Raw genomic sequence first — 18,066 nt, forward strand, 5'->3', positions numbered from 1 at the left:
TTGATTATCAGCCTCGCTTGAATTTTAAATTTTTCCGTTTAAAATATTTCAAGATGTAACCTTGCAGATTTGTCATTCATGCAAGGCTTACGGCCATCATTAAGATTTATGCATGGTTGTCTTTCTTGGGAATGATAATTCATGAGTATCAACAGATCGAGTGGTGGTGATAGTGGCAAGGAGTGGTGAAATGTGATAAGCGGGGTACATGAGCTGACATGAGAGGACACAGCCTATGACTCACCTAACGGATTTGATATTTCAGGAAATATTCTCTGCGAAAATTACGAATCCATGATTTCGCAGCGCGGTCAGTTTTAAATTTGAATGATGCGTTGCGAAACTGCCTAATCATGATTTCGCTGCGAAATTACAAAAAGACACGATGGCTATAAAACAATGGTAGATGGAGGATGGCTGATATAAGAAGACAGGTGGATATAAAACAATGGTAGATGGAGGATAACCAATGGGAGTTGAGAACAACTTGACTCAAAAACTCTTGAAAACTCCAGATTCTAAGGGAAAAAATTAAAATCAAATTAAACTAGCACTGACCTTTATCATCGGGCTAGGATAAAAAATTACATGTATCAATTTTAGTTCTAAGTGATAACAGATTGTAAGTGTGAAAGATAAACCATCATGGTATTAAGATATTAAATCATTTTATGATATGTCCAAAGAGAAGATACTCAACCAGACATTGTATACATGAACCCAGTTAGTTTTGGAATAAAGATAACCATCAAATGTTGTACAACTCATAATGGTATTAATATTACTATTTTTATCTTATCTCAGGTAGAAATTCCAAATCCAAACAAATGGTTTTACTAAGAAAACATGGGAGAGAAAAATGGCAATTTGATAAAAGAACGACCAATGATGGAACAGTAAAATGAAATCATAGTTGTTCGTTCCATCAAACAACAGTTGTTCAATTGATTGAACATCAACTATTGAATTGATTGAATAGAAACAAAACAAAAATAAATCAGTGTTGTTCAATTGATTGAACAACAAAACACACAAAAAATCAGATCTTTTCAATTGATTGAACAACAACTATTCCATTCACTGAACAACAATTGTTAAATTGATTGAATAGAAAAACACACAAAAACAAATCAGTGTTGTTCAATTGATTGAAGACAAAAACACAAAAAAAGTCAGAGTTGTTTAATTGGTTGAACAACAAAACACATAAAAATAAATTAATGTTGTTCAAATGATTGAACAACAAAACACACAAAAAGAAATTAGTGTTTTTCAGTTAAATGAACAACAAAACACGCAAAAAAAATGGAGTTGCTCAATTGATTGAACAACAGTTGTTCAATTGACCGAACAACAACTGTTCAATTGATTGAACAACAAAACACACAAAAGGAAATCAGTGTTGTTGAATTGATTGAACAGCAAAATACAAAAAAAGAAATTTGAGTTGCTCAATTGATTGAACAACAAAACATACAAAAAAAGAAATTGGAGTTGTTCAATTGATTGAACAACAAAACATACAAAAATAAATCAGTGTTGCTCGATTGATTGAAGAGAAAAACATACAAAAATAAATAGAAGTTTTTCAATTGATTGAACAACAAAATACGCAAAAGAAATCAGTGTTGTTCAATTGATTTGAATAGCAGATATTCAATTGATTGAATAACAAAACACATGAAAAGAAGAAATCAGAGTCGTTCAATTGATTGAATAGTAAAATACACAAAAGGGAAAAATTGGAGTTGTTCATTTGTTTGAACAATATCTATTCAATTGACTGAACAACGACTATTCAATTGATTGAACAACAATTATTAAACATACCCCAAAAGAACAAGAGAGATCCTTGTATTTACATAGTGATGCCTAAACTAAATTGCAACGAACCATAAAAAGAATATATACATTATTTACATCTGAAGAAAGATAAATTTTTATGAAATTAAAGTTGTTGAGTCATCCCTCCCTGCAACTAAAATTTGCATAGTGGGATCATCATGTACCTGTTGGCAAAAAGACTCTTTGGTGAGTGGTTTATGCTAAAGACACACCATATGTCCATTCAACCGGAAAGAATGGCCAGTCTCATCAATGGTAGTTAGAGTGAGAGTTTCATTGTTGTGTACCTCTTGAATCTCATAAGGGCCAAGTCACCCTGTCTCTAACTTGCCCAGAAAATCTTGGAATCTGGAACCATAGAGGAGTTCCTAGTCTCCTTTCTAAAACCTCTTCTTTTTAATAAGACTGTCGTACCATTTTTCCCTTTAATGCTGAATAATTGCAATGCATTGTAGATCAAGTAGTTGAGCCTCATCCAGATCATTTATTTGTTGAATTTGTTTAGTTTGGGGATACGTCAAATCCAGTCCCACTTCCTGGGATGTTATGAGAGTCTTTATTTCAAATTCAATAGGAAATATAGGTTGTTTGCCAAAAAAAGTTGGTACGACGAATATCCAGTAGTATTTCGTCAAGTTGTGTGATCGTCCCAGAAGGCCTCTAGCAATCTACCATTCAAGTCCCATCAATATGTTGAAACTGTCTTGGTCAGAATTGCTTCAATGACCTTATTGGTGCTTTCTACCTGCCTGTTCACCTGCGAGTGATATGGGGAAGCGAATCTTTGTGTGATGTGGTGCTTCCATAGAGTGGTTGTAATATTATGTCCTACAAATCCCCCCCCCCTCCATCTATTATCACTTCCCTAGGTAAACCATACTAAAAAAATAATCGAAAAGGAAAATTAATTACAGTTTCTTCTGTGGCTCTTGGAAATTCTAGTATTTCTACCCAGTTTGTTACATAGTCTGTAGCAACCACTATGTATGCATTTTGGTTTGATGGTAGATGAAATCTGCCAATAAAATCCCATTCCCATCATTCGAAACATTCTATTACCAATTGGGGTTGTAATGGCATTTCGTCAAAATGACCAGGACGTCCCATCCTTTGGCAACTATCACAAGCCTAAACATATTTCTTAGCATCTTTAAAAATAGTGGGCCAAGAATAGCACATATATAGTACCTTATGCCTAGTTCTGCAATCTTTGAAGTGTCCTCTGTAGCGCTCATCGTGGCAAGCCTTCAGGATGTCATAGATTTCATCTTCACGAATGCATCTACATATGCACATATAAGACCCTGTATGAAAAAGTATCCTCCAATCTAAGAAAATCGGGTGCTACGCTAGACAATGTGTTTTCTTTCCCTTGTTGTCAAGTGCCTGGGCCACTTTCCTACCGCTAGATAGTTTTCTACATCTTTATACCATGGTGTTTTAATTGTTACGGAAAACAAATGTTCGTTTGAAAACTAGTCATCTACTGCCAACGGATCATCTACCTTTGGAGCCTGAGATAGAAAATTTGTGACTGGTTTTTCCTACCGTGGATGTCTTTAATGGTGATATCAAACTCCTGCAAAAGTAACAACCAAGGAGTCACTCGCCCATTTGTAATGGGTATGTTAGCTAAGTATCTAATGGTGGAATGATTAGTATGCAGGAAAACTTGGTAGCCAGTTATATAATGCCTAATTTTTTTATGGCATCAATGACAACTAAGAATTCATTTTATGTTATTGTATAATTAAGTTCAACAAAAATAAGATTTTTGTTGATATAATAAATAACATAAGGCTTTCTGTCCTCCTCTTGGTCGAGGAAAATGCCTATTGATGCATCTGGCGTGTTTGTAGAGATGTAAAATGGCAGCTCCCATTTGGATCCAGGTAATATTGTTGACAACAAAACTAATTTATTCAAATCTGTAAAAGTTGTGTCACATTTATTAGACCATTTAAAGTCAACATTTCTTGTTAAAGCATACAAAGGCACATCAATTTGTGAATTTTTTTTATAAACCTGCAATAATAACTTGCATATCCAAGGAAGCTATGTACCTACATCTGAGTACGGGGTGTAGGTAATAGGAGAATTACCTGTATCTTTGTTGGATCTACCTATGTATTAGGTGTAGAAATGTAGTGTCCTAGGATTACGCCTTCCATCATCATCATGTGACACTTGGCATTAATTAAACATATCCTGGTGGCAATGCATCGTTCAAAAACATTCTCTAATGCTTGTAGCACTTGATCAAATTCGCCCCCATATGAGATAAATTCATCCATGTAATCTTCAAGTCCTTCATTTGTCAAATGAGAAAAAATATTGAGTATGGCCCTGTGAAACGTAGTTGGGGCATTACATAAGCCAAATAGTGATACTCTGTAAGCGAATGTACCCCACAGGTAGGTAAAGGTGGTTTTGTCTTGGTGTTCAGGGGAGATTTGAATCTGATTGTAGCCACTAAAGCCATCCAGAAAGGAAAGTAATAGTTTTCCTTCTAGTGTTTTAGGGACTTGAACAATAAATGAAAGAGAGAAATGATCTTTCTATGTGGCTTTATTCAATTCCTGATAATCGACACAAATGCACCACTTCCCATTTTTCTTGGGAACAACTACCAGCGAAGAGACCCACTTTCTATCCAAAATGGGATAAATAAAATTCAAATTTAATAGCTTTTGTAGCTCTTATTTTATAATATTTTTGAGATGCGGATTCAATCTCCACTGAGGTTGCCGGATAGGCTGAGCATCCTTTTCGGTGTAGATATGATGTGTAGAGAATTGTGGGTTTATTCCCTTCATGTCTAGATAGTCCCAAGAAAATGACCCTTTATAGTTTTGAAAAATTTGAATGAGCTTTTGTTGTTGGCCACTATCCAGACTATCATTAATGTTTAAAATCTTTCCTGGTTCAATTTCAATAGGCTTATTGTTATGAACGGAAGTTGTCTAGATATGTTGATCATTAGTGTCTTTCAACGAGTCTTCCAAGGCTTCATTGTCAAGAATGTCTTTTAGCATTTTACATTTTACATTATTCATAGTGGCTAGATGATTAATAAAGTTATTGATCACATCACCTTCAGTCTAATTCTTGAACTCAAGTGCCTCTGCTAATGTAAGTGGTGAACAAATACTTTCATTCAAGTATGTGGATGGTTGTTTATGTATTTTCACAATGGGTGGACTTGGTTTGCGGGAGGGTATAGAACCAAATTTTTTACATTGTCTCCCTTAGCAATGGTCATGCTTACCTCATGAAAACCTATGCAAGAAACAATTGTTTCGAGTGAAGGTTGGCCCAAAATTAAATGGTGCCCATCTAATCGACTTTTTGGGTTTATGACAAGAAAATCCATTGGGTACTCCCATGAATCAATGGAAACCATAATTTCCTATAAAGTTCCCTATGGTCTTACCATTGAATGATCACCAAGTTCTAGCAGGGTGGTGGTTGGTTCCAGAGCTATGATACCAAGTGTCTTACAAGTTTTCGTGGTTAAGATGTTAGTGGTTGCACCCAAGTCAACTAGTGTGTTTGGAAAGGAGTGGCCATATATTTGGACTATAACTATGGGATTCCTAGGATCTTCATATTTTATCGATGTTTCCCTGACCAAGAGTGAATCAAATAAGGTCCCTACAGCATGAACAGTCGGTGGAGCTTTTACTTTCTTCATAAGATTCTTCATACATAGTTCTTTAATTGTTTTAGCATAAATAGGAATATCTTGGATGGCCTGGAGGAGAGGAATTTTAATGCAAATATTTTTCAGTTCCCCTACGAGATCAAATTTTAGATAAACATTTGGTTTAGGTATTGTTAACCTTTTAAGGAATGGGGGAGAAATAACCATGAGTTTTTAAAGATCTTTATGCTCGATTGTTTCTTCTCCTTGTTTTATTTTTGTGTCAGTCATAGTTGATGGTGTATATACAGGTGGGCTTTCTAACTCAATTCATGGTTTGTCTTTGTCTTCTTGAGGAGTGATAGTGTGTCGTGACCTTAGTTGAAGTTCATTGCATTCCTTTTGTTTGGTTCTCATAGTGTAAATTTTCAACAATTTGCACTAGCTGAACCGATCTGTTATTGGGATTTGGATTTAGTTGAGCTGGTAGTTGGGGATGCAGAAGGGGCTGAGGATGTAATGGATATGGGGCTAATAATGTAGGTATAGGTTGACGAACTATCCCCATAGGCATATTAGTTATCCCTAGAGGTTGCTACTAATTCACAGACTAGTTCGAATTTCGTGAAGTATAGGAAGGCCACTGGGATGGGTATGGATACTTTGCCAGAAAGGAGTAAAAGGAGAATATGGCAAACCATTAGCTAGAAATGACTGAGTTGACCAAGGTGACATAGAAAATGGTTGGGACTACCAATTTGAGAAAGGTGATTGACCTTGCCACACTATTCTGGAATTTTGCTGCTCATTAAATGGTGAAGGAATGAATTGAGATGGGTCTTGTGACATACCTGTGGTTCGAACTTGCCACTGTTGACACTGGTTCATTAAGTATATTGGTTCTATCTCTTCTTCTTCTTCTTTAAAAACTTCTTTCAGCCCTAGAACTGATGGACACTACTTAGTGGCATGGTCGTCGGTGCATATAGCACATGTCTGGACCATGTCCAATGGACACTCCTCTTGATTGTGCTTCTTCTGGTGGCGTGGGAAACAAACAGAAAAATTCTATTATGTTAAGGATTGTTTCTGTTTGGCTAGAAAGATGTCTAATTGCATTGTAAGGGTGCCCAGGATGTCTGTCTTGAAGTCCTCCAGGAGGTTACTGATTTCCATTCTTGTTATGCCTCCACTATGTGGTTTTCTTCCTCTAGTCATAAGATCTCGGCTCACTGATCCGGTGTGAGTGTTACCTCGGGAACACCTGATGGACAAGCAAACGATTTCTTCATAATCCTCTTGAGAAATGTCTCCCTTCCCCATTAAATTTAAAGTTTCTATCCATTCGTCTTTCATTCCTTTAATTAATATGGATTTCAGGACTTCTTTTGGTAATGTGGAGTGATGGGACCTCTGGAAATTATAGTGAAACCATTCGAAATATTCATCTAGAGTTTCATTATCCTTTGCAGACATCTTAAAGATTTCATCTTTTAATTTCCTAGTCCTACAATAGTCATGATATTTTGTGAGAAAATAAGTTTTCATGTCATCCCAAGAGTTAATAGTGCACCCAACTAAACCCATGAATGACCTCAAGGTTTCTCCTTTTAGGGTAGAAGGGAACAACTTCAGTTTTTTAGGGTTAGTGGTATAATTGTATCCTATATACAGTTCGTCAAACTCGAATAAGAAAGTGTCGAGATCCTCTGTGGTCATCCCATGAAAGGTTGGGATGTTTTTCAAGGGAATAACTTTCATCGAGACATTGGCTACTGGGTCAACTATGGGGTATTCCAATGTCGAGGTCTAACCTCGAGGTAATTTGTTTTCCATTAATTCGAAAATGTGCCAATATCCTTCAAGGACTTCAGGGGATGCTATCTGAGTAAGCAGAGTATTCTCAATTCGAGTTGGTTTTGTGGCACTGCCCAGATCTGGCATCACAAGAGATCTTAGTTCAAACAACTATGTCTCTGTCGTAGTAGTTCCACTGGTTTCTCCCTTTCCTTCTCTTAGATTGCACGATTTTCCCTCTTGTAAAGGATTAAAATGTAAATTTTCTATAACATAAAAGCTCTATTTAGATCCTCTGGTTTTGCTATGAATCTTAGCATAGGCTGCAGATGGTGAGCGCGTTGCCAGAGGGATTACAGTGAGGATTTTTCCAGGTATAGTCTGAGGTCCTACTGATGCCAGAGATTCTTCTTTTGTTACGATTTCATTTATAAAATTTGATCTCCGAAGGATCATTGATCCCTTGGGTTTTACAGATTTAGGTGGGGGGTTCAGATATTTTTCTATATTTTTATTTCTAGTCATTCATAAAAAGCCCCCTACTCCTATTTAACCTCTATGAATTTGCTTAAAGGTGGGTTGGTCAGCAAGCATTTTACTTGTTGATTACGCAGGTTCTTACCTCTCGTTTTTAAAACCCAATTATTTTACAACAAGAGAAATAAAAAAGAGAAATCACTTTGAAACACTCTCCTCGAAAACAACGCCAAAATGTTGGTGCATTAAGATTACTATTAAAAGAAACCTTAATACCTACATTAGTTATCGAAATAGGGAATTCCCTTTATTTCAAGAGCACTCAACATTGTCTATGCAAGTGAATTTAGAGGCTAATTCATAATGAAATGATTTAGAATCATTGCAATGATTAACATCTAATTCTTGAAGTTCAATCCAAAACAATTCTGAAAGAAATCTTTAAAGAATTTTGAGATCTACTTTAATCTATTATGCAGAGAATTGAATTCGAATGCAAGTAAAAGGAATCACTCTTAGCAAATCTAACTAGTATAGACAATAATTTTTTCAGCATGAAGGAAAGCTACAACAAATGAACAAAAAGTAACTATTCAAACATCTCACAGAAAGCTATCAACTTTAAGCCTAAGTTCTCTAGTAACACCACTTCAGAATGAATAACAATCAAATACTTAAAGTAACCTAATAAATTCAGTAAATATTAACATGCAGATGTAAAACACAACGAGATCTAGAATCTAGTTTCAATGGCAAAAGAAAATTGTAGTAATGAATACTCACAACAACTGGAATAATTCTAATTTCATGAACTAACAATAATGAAAAATTGTAAGGATAAACAAAAATAAATATGACACAATTAAAGATGTAAATCTCCTATCGACAATGCCGAGTGTCTCCAAAATTCACTACCGAAAGACACTCATAATATGATTATAGGTAAAACATAATGTTTTTCAGTAAACTTGATAACAGAGTTACAACATCACAGTAATGAAAGTACTTTGTGTCAAAATGAATAGTTACAATCTCGAATTTTATAACTAAATATTCATTTCGCCTGGTGGCTTTATATATCCTAGGAAAGAAAAACGAATAAAAGCAAATCCTCAAGGTCAGGATATCCAGAGGATTTCACAACTAAAAATCTAATTTCATCACATAATAGACTTGTTTCTACTAGTCTTCCATTTTCCTTCATAATCGAGATGTTGTCCTTTTCCTTTCTTGGTCGTTGATGTTCCATCATTTGAACAACAATCGTTCAGTTTTTGTTCCTGCATATAAAAATAGCGAAAGTAAGTTTTTCATGTCCAAATTTACCCAATTTGTTAATGATTGATTTTATCCAGCTTCTACAATTGTTTCTTCTATATTTATTCCTAAAACTAAGATAAACACATAAAGTGAAATGTTTAATTAAGATAATATGAGGATAAAACATACCTTTTCCACGACCCAACATGGGCGATGGAAGAGAAGGTTAGAATCAAAGTTAAGGTTAAACATTAAACCTAGCTAAGCTTGAGTATAGAAAATAATTTAAGTTTTAAAACTAATATCTATGCATCCATGTGTACTTATGCAAAATTATTTTATTATATATACAAATAAATTGATACTTATTGAATATTTATTTGATTTTGTTGCAACAAGAAAAGTAGGAAAGATAAACGTGTAGGAGGTTGACTACATTCTGTAGAAAAACAAAACATAATTGAAAAATTTCATGGGAAAGTGATGCAACCATATCTATGAGAGGGAATCTTCAACCAATTGGAAAACCACTTATGTTCCTTAGTTTTCTAGAATTTGAATAGGGCTGAGTTCATCCTCCTAACTGTGAGAAGGGTAATTACGTCCTCTTCTTCCCCCCAAGCTCCCACTCCAGAGTAGTATGCAAACTTTTGTCAGATTCATGTATCAGTCATCATGACCACATTCTAGCCTAGTACCATTTGAATTTTGTCTATTCCAGAGTCTCCATTGGCTCATTTCCATCTTAGGATTTACTCCTTGTTAACATCCTACCAGTTTTCCATAGACCTTTCTCTTCTATCTATTCCAAATCCAAGAAAGAAGAACCCCACTTCCTACTAACATTCCTCTTTTTCTCAGGGAGGGAAGGGGTAACTATTGTAACCCTTTAGAAGTTGGATTTCGTTACAAATCAACCCTAAAGATTTCTAAATTTTCATAAGCAAACAATCATGATTGCACAATTGAATGTTTTAACAAAATTTTACTTGCTACCACGAACCCAATTACTATGGTCTTATGTAATTCAGTAATATAAATGTCAATAAAACAGTGGCATCTACGAGTTTTACATAAATTTATGTTTCATAGTGCCTCGAGTTGGATTTTGTGATGATTATATGTTTCCAAAGGCTTACTGAGCTTTATGTGGAAGGTAAATGAGTGTTATATACCACATACGAAACTTCAGATAGATGAATAAAGGAGTGTTACATCCCCCTAAACCACCCCATGTAAAAGTCTCTAATGCACTAATTGGCTTGCAAGCATCTTTGGCATCTAGAGGCTTATTTTACAGCCTAATATGACCCCAATGTGCAAGGATGTTCGTTCATCATCAAAGTTGAAATTTTGATCATGTCTATATAATGCACTAATTGGCTTGCATGCATGTTTTGCATCTAGAGGGTTATTCTATAGCCTAGTATGATCCTAATATAAGGATGTTTGTTCATCATCAAAGTTGAAATTTTGATCATGTCTATCTAATGTACTAATTATCTTGCATGCATGTTTTGCATCTAGAGGCTTATTCTACAACCTAGTATGAACCTAGTGTGACCCTGATGTGTAAGTATGTATGTTCATCATCAAAGTTGAAATTTTGATCATGTCCACCAAAATAAAATACTTCAATTTTCACCTTCATTTTAGATTGAAATTTATATACTAAGGCGAAGTAATTGAAATTAAAAGAAAAAAAATCTATTTTTTATTATAAAGGATATATGTAATTCCTTCATTGGCATGAGATTTAATGCATATAGTATTCTAGAAATGTGTAACATGACATAATGTAATGTAAACATTTTAATTTAGTAAAAATAAAATAAAAATAACAAAATAAAATGACCCATGGTATTGACTCATGGTTTTAAGAATCAATGATATTGACATATGGTATTCATGTGGAATATAACCTATTCAAGGGAGAATTATTAGGAAAAATGTAATTATTACATTTGATCTAATATTTGTGCTACACCCACCCACTTTTTACTAGATTATATTGGGTAAAATATAATACTATAATATTACATTTTACCTAATATTACCCCCAACTATAATTAATATTGAGTAAAATGTAATATTCAGGTTCTAGTGTGACCTGAAATGTTAAGTAAAATGTATTAATATTACATTTTATTTAGTATTTCCTCCACACCCTTTTATTGGATGGAGGTGGTAATAAATATTAGGTAATATTTAATATAGTAATATTATATTTTATCCATGTTTTCTAACACCCGATTTACTTTTTATTAAAAAAATTCTTTATATTTGTAGTTCGTAAGTAAACTTAAATCTTATGTAAACATTTGATTCTAGTATGGCAGAGATGTTATAATATTTAACATTTAGACTTGATAATAAAAAAATTTGAATTAATAAAATAAAATTAATAAATATTTATATTTATATTTATAATTAATTATAAATAACAAATAAATCAATTTATAAGTATCTCAACTGAAGATCTATTAAAAGCTCAGAATGATGAAATCCTTTTTACATTAAAAAAGATTGTCACTTAAAAAAATTGATCCCTCTCAATATTTTATAAACCTCAAATTAAAATAGATCTAAAATAGTGTTACATAAATAATATCAAATAATTAACCTTATTGTTCTCACAATAGAAAATAAGGCCGGGGCTAAGAGTTCACCCGTCCAAATATTCTAATGATTGAAAAAAATAATTAACGAGGAAAGAAAATTAGTGCTATCGGCGAGTAATTTGAGAAAAGAAAAACAGAAAGTAACTTTTCAATCGGCCACTGAATGATAAGAACAAAAACAAAAAAGTGAAGAAAATATCTTTTCAACAAGCACGTGAATAAATTATGTGATAAGACTTGTTGAATTCAGAATTGATAGATTTATTAGGTTTAACTACAATAAGTATGCGTGGTCGCATAGATTGTATTAAGATGCATAGATGTATTAACTTTGATTTGTTAACCTTTATTTATTAACATATAGATTTATTAATTTTGATTACAAGCTTAGAAGTAAATTACATCAATATATGCGATTTTATAGGTTGAAAAGTCAAAACACTCAGGATTTAAATTGTGTGTAAAACTAAATTAAAGTCTGTGCCACTTATGTGGCTGTCAAAATAAGATATCGTTATAGTTTTATATAAAAACATTATGGATTAATCTCTAGGTCGGGCAAAATATCAAAAGAGAGAAACTGTAAAATTGTGATGGGGTGATCTAAAATGGCCGAGACACCAAAAATCATGTGCCCAAAATGGCCCGCTAAAGGTAGATACTATTGCACACTTAACTACGGCATTTCTAAAGAATTGAAGTTCATGACATGGATGGAAGAAGAGTAAAGGTGATTAGACACTAGAGGTTACGATATAAAATTGTTCCACTGATTCATCCACAAATTCTAGATTCACCCACTCAAATTCATACCTGCAACTACCCGTTGGAAGAATAATAGTCATCTCCAATTCAGGGGACATGTCAATTCAAATTCTTATATCCTGCTTTTGTTGGCACAACCGGAACCTCCAATTATCAATCCTTCCGCATGTTGGAATAACTCGAATCTGATTTTCTGGAGGACTGTTAGTTAAGCAATCCCAAGTCAATGACAATTTTTTCGACTGGTAAGTCCGTTCGCATGTCAAAATATCTCGAATCTGATTTTCTGGGGGACTGTTAGGTAAGGAATCCGATGGCAATGCCAATTTTTTAGCCTCTCAACCATGTTGAAAGTCCGAATGTTGGTAATGAAGTCAATGTCAATTTGTTTTGGCCTCATACAACCATGTCAAATTCTGTGATTACTTTCGCTACTGCAAATGGAGTTATTGTATGATATCGAAATGTATACATGTACAACGCTATGATAACAAACACGTGATCAACACAATACAATTTGCTACGCGCTTGCATACTCTGGTATTTTACAGGAAATAAAATGATTTCTTTTCATTTTAAATAACATCTAGTAACTGTACTTTCTAGGGTTTACGCGAAGGTTTTCATCAAGTTATCATTTGTCTAATTTTGAATTTGTATGGTTACTTTACTCAAAGTGTGAATTGCATCTTTTAAATAGCCAAATTTCACAGCCGAAACTCTTTTTATGAATTTTGGAATATCACATATTAAAATTAAAATACAGAGGTGATTAAGGGAAGCATGATATCTTTTCGATGATGTAAGTTTCCATTCTTAATTATCTAGTCTAGCTTTATGGGTCATTTGGTGACAATGATTTAAGGTTAAAAAAATACATGAATACGTTCAAAATTACAAAATTGTAAATTTCATGTTGTAGTGAATTTAAAGATGCTTTTAATGGTTTTTCATTTGTTTCTTTTAGACATTGTATGATTTAGTCAGCCATGTTGTAATGTGCAATGGTTTAGTCTGACTTTTTTCCTATTCCATGAAAATGTCATTATATATATTGGTTTATGTGATACTATGTAAAAATGTTAAATATGGTTGAGTCGGAAGAGTGGACATGGATTGAGAGCTTGAGAAGGAAGACTTGCTTGTGTTGAGTGTAAACCAAAGCTACTTTATTTATTTTACCACCTATCTCCATTACATATTTATGGCCTTTCTTGTGTAAGTGTTGAAGTTATCTATGGCTTGCTTGAGGTAAAGATGATCCCATATTGTCCCTGTCCTCATGGGATATGTTGATGAAGTGAACATGTAAGAGAGGGATGTGAAGAAAAGAGGGTGCAAGAAAAGAATATAGGGAAGATGGGAGGTGAAAGCAGTGGTGTGTGCAGGAGAGGAAAAGAGAAACATATGCACACGACAAGGAATGCTCAAGAGAAGCAGTGTTGCAAAGATCCTTTCTGGTGTGATTGGGAGATCATTCCCTACATTTTGTTGTCACTCTGTGCATGTATCAGTGTTGGATTTCATCGACAAGGGTAAATGGAGATATTTGTTCACTTGGTGCTTGCCTTGGAGTAGAAAACCCACCCTTAAATTGAGATCATAATCCTAGACTAAAAAGACCTTCATAAAACTTTGGGTGAATCCTTGTGATCGATATTTTAGAGATAGAGAGAGTCACTGTAGTGCTCACCTTCTAGGAGTAGTTTATAGATCATCTAGATAGTGGATTTCTCCTCTTGAATACCTATTTGACTAATTATTGGTGTGAATTTCCTTGAGAACTTAATTCCTCAAACATTGAATTAAACTCGGGGGTGCTCAACTACAAGAAATATTATAGTGTAGTTGGCGTATGTTCGGGTGGAGAGTTGAAGTCCCTCCCTTAGTTTCCATCCATTCCAAGTTATTCAAATAAGTATTCTCGGTTATGACAGTAGGACTATAGGTTATGATACACCTTATTATGCTTATGACTACTGACTAATCCATTGTCATTTATGTAAAAATGCCTCATTCACTATCCAATCATGATTAACTAACTAACTTGAATATTTATGATGATTATGAGTCATCTAGGTTGTGTGGATGCATCCTTCTTAGTCATCTTTGTTAGTTATCTTAAATAACATAGGACTAATCTATGATTTCATATGTTTTAGTTATCTTCTTATAGCTGTAAGGATGGGAAGTTCAATGTTGTGACCATGTCTATGGGTCATCTCATTAGTAGTTCAATCTATGGATTGTATGTATGGATTAACTCTAACTCTAGAAGGTTGATGAGATCTCTATTTTATCATATTTCTTGTTTTTCTTTATATGCCTTTATGGTGATGATAAAGTTATGGATTTATGTGTTGTTATTATCACAATGGTTGTAGATTTATTTACACGAGTATCTATGGTTTCTTGAAATGTTTCAGTGAACATGTTATAGTATTTGACTTCTATAATCTAACAGGTTGTCAATATCATGGTTCATTTTCTTGTTGAAGGTTGTAGACACCCTCTTGAGAGGAGAAAGAAATTAGATTCTTATATGAATTTTTTAGAGTATATGAGGGGCTTGGAGGCCTCTGTGTTTGTCAATATGTTTATTAAGAGAATAACTTTTCTCATGGTCATGAATGACTTCTTGATATGCTTAGCTAAATTGTTGCAATATGTGATTTCCATTATATGTTATGATGTAAAGTAAAGGACATCATTTGGTGCAGCGTATGGTATAACATTAAATTTGAAAGTGTTTGTTTCAGAACCATTCTGTGGTGTAATATGATGTTAATGTGTATGAGTTTACTGAGTAGTATTAGCTACAGCTTAGCTTCTTTCATTGTATGATAGCAGGCATGTTGATGGGTCCATTCATTTTATTATGGCCATGCATAATGTTTGGAATGATCAATGTTTAAATAAGAGTTTCATTACTATACAATTTGGTGTTTTGAGCAATTCCTTTCTTAAAGGAAAAATCTAGTTGAGTCCCTTAAAGGTCTTAGAATTTCTGAGTTTGATTATTGAGGATATCATTACCATATCTCATTTCAAACATATCTTTCGTAGGGCCTCATATCCACGACTAGATATTTAAAGGACCAACAAATGTAATTGGTTATCTCAGCATCCTTCTAGCCAACACTTATGCATTATTTAAAAAGTATTGGATTGGAATGAAACTAGATTTTGGAGGAAGCATAGAGTACCTAGGATGGGCTCTACTTAGGTAAATATTTCTGCAAGACCAAATTGGTGTGTAGTGCATCCAAGATGGGCCCTGCTTCGATAAATATTTGTGCAACGTTTCATTCAAGTGTAGAATATTTTGGATAGGCATCACTTGGGTGGATATTTATGCAATGCCGAAATGAAGTGCAAAGTATTTGGGATGGGCCCCAGTTGGGTCAACATTTGGAAATAACCAAATTTGAATGGTGTAGAGTATAAAGTACATATGGTAGGCCTTACATGGTGGAATAATTGTGTTGGACTAAATTTTGTTGAACTCACAAGAGTCTGGGGATCTTAGGAATATGATAAAGTGCAAACTACGATGCACCTGGATTTTCCCCAGAACTAGTTATAATGTAAAATCGTTGCATTGCACAAAGGGTTCATACCCTCTAGGATGGATAAACTAGGATGAGCTAGAAAGTTCCACAAATTTGCCATGTAGTAGTTGTGAGTGATGTTGTTCTTTTTAGGGTGATGAGGCCAATACACATGGGTGCCACATCGTTGTGCCTTATTAATGTGGCAAGTTTTAATTAGTCAAAATTTAAAAGGGAATAACTTTCAATTCGAGAGTTAGAGTGAGATAAAATTTATATCATGGGAAACCTCTTGAACGGCTTCACAGAATGGTGGTATTTGCTTTAGATTTTGATGGATCTAGAAATAGGGGATTTTTGTAACCCCATCATCATAGCTAACAATGAGCATTATAAAGTAACACCTTCCATATCCCAAGTGAGTACAAGTGGGTGGGAGGGAGTGTTAGAAAGTGGTACCAAAGTGCCTAGGTTCAATACTTGGACTAAATAGACCATGGAAGATAAAGTTAGAATCAAAGCTAGGGTTGAACACTAAACTTTTCCCGACTTGAGTACAAAAAAGAATTTAAGTTTTAAAATTGATATCTATGCATGCATGTGCCCTTATGCGAAATTATATTTTTTTGTATATATAAATACATTAATATTTCTTGAATATTTTTTAGAGTTTGATGCAACAATATAACTAGGAAAGATAAAAATGGAGGAGGTTGGCTATATTCCCTAGAGAAACTCAACAAAATTGCAAAAGTTTATCGTTGTGTTATGCAACCATAACTATGAGAGAGAATATATTATATTATCTCTTTCTAGTTTAATACTTTTCTTTAATGTTTTGAGAATTTAACATTTGTTGATGAATAATAGCATAAGCATGATAAATTGCAAGAGATGAAATAGTTTAGAGATGTATGTCTAATGAATACATATTAAATAATGATATGCTATGTGCATGAATATATGCTAGGTGCATACAGTAATGGATGCACATGCATAAATACTTTGAGTAGTATATTTAGATGACTAACAGTTGTTAATGGTGAACATGTAACCAGGAATTTAAAATGATTGGGAAGCAAAATAAGGCACTGCATGCAGTCTTGTAGGATAAATATTATGGAAGATAAGGTGTTAATGAAAAAATGATACTTGTGCAACTTATCGATGTTGTGACGGTGTTGTGAGTACACTTTTCCCTGGGTTTCATTATCGAAGGTTGAAGCCTTAGAGGGAGAAGTTTAAAGACAAGTGCTTAAAAATAAGAGGTTTGCTACTAATCAATAGTTTTCTCTATATAACTGTTATAATAATTATTTATTGTTTCTCTTTAATTTCATGAACACTTAAAGTATTGTTTAAATGGCTAATTAAGAATATGATATGAGTATATGCTTATCTGATTTCATGAAATAATGATAATGTTTTAAGAAAATTATACTAATTTAATGTGTTGAGACAACTGATGTGTACATGAGTGCAAGGGGGGGGAACCGATAGTTGTTGCAAGAAAGAAAAGCTCATGAAAACTCCATAAACCTAAATACTAGAATGCAAGGTTTTATGTTTGTTGTAGGCTAATAAAATTCTTGTGTTGAGATATTTTGCATGTCTTTGATGTTATTGTTGGATTCGTATTATTCTTGTGTGTTTGCTTCTATTCAACATGGACATGCTTCTTTATATTTTCTTGTGCTTATATTGTGGGCATTCTCTATTTTTCATTCCCTCTTCTTTAGTTTTGTTGTTTTGAATTGGTTGGTTTGTTGGGTTTGGGAAAGTAAACAAAAGGAACTAAGGGAGAAGAGTTAAATAAAACACAACAAGAAGTCAATACCATTACTACGATATGTACATAAGATAAATGGCAGTAGAGGGTAGAAGAAGATAAAAAAACAACCAAGTGGACCTAATTGCGTCCACATGAACAAAATAGACAATGTCATGACAACTATGAAAATAGCATGAGAAGAAAGTTTCCTTAACTAAAACTAAACATAACTGATATATATTCTATATTTTATGAATATGGAAAGATGAGAAAATGAAATAAAAGTATCATGAAGCTATTTAGTTGGAAAGGTGATTTGTTGAGAACCATCATAGT

The sequence above is a fragment of the Pinus tabuliformis genome, chromosome X (assembly GCF_031772625.1).
Source record: "Pinus tabuliformis cultivar Carrire ecotype Pingquan chromosome X, CPIR1, whole genome shotgun sequence".
Lineage (NCBI taxonomy): Eukaryota > Viridiplantae > Streptophyta > Pinopsida > Pinales > Pinaceae > Pinus > Pinus tabuliformis.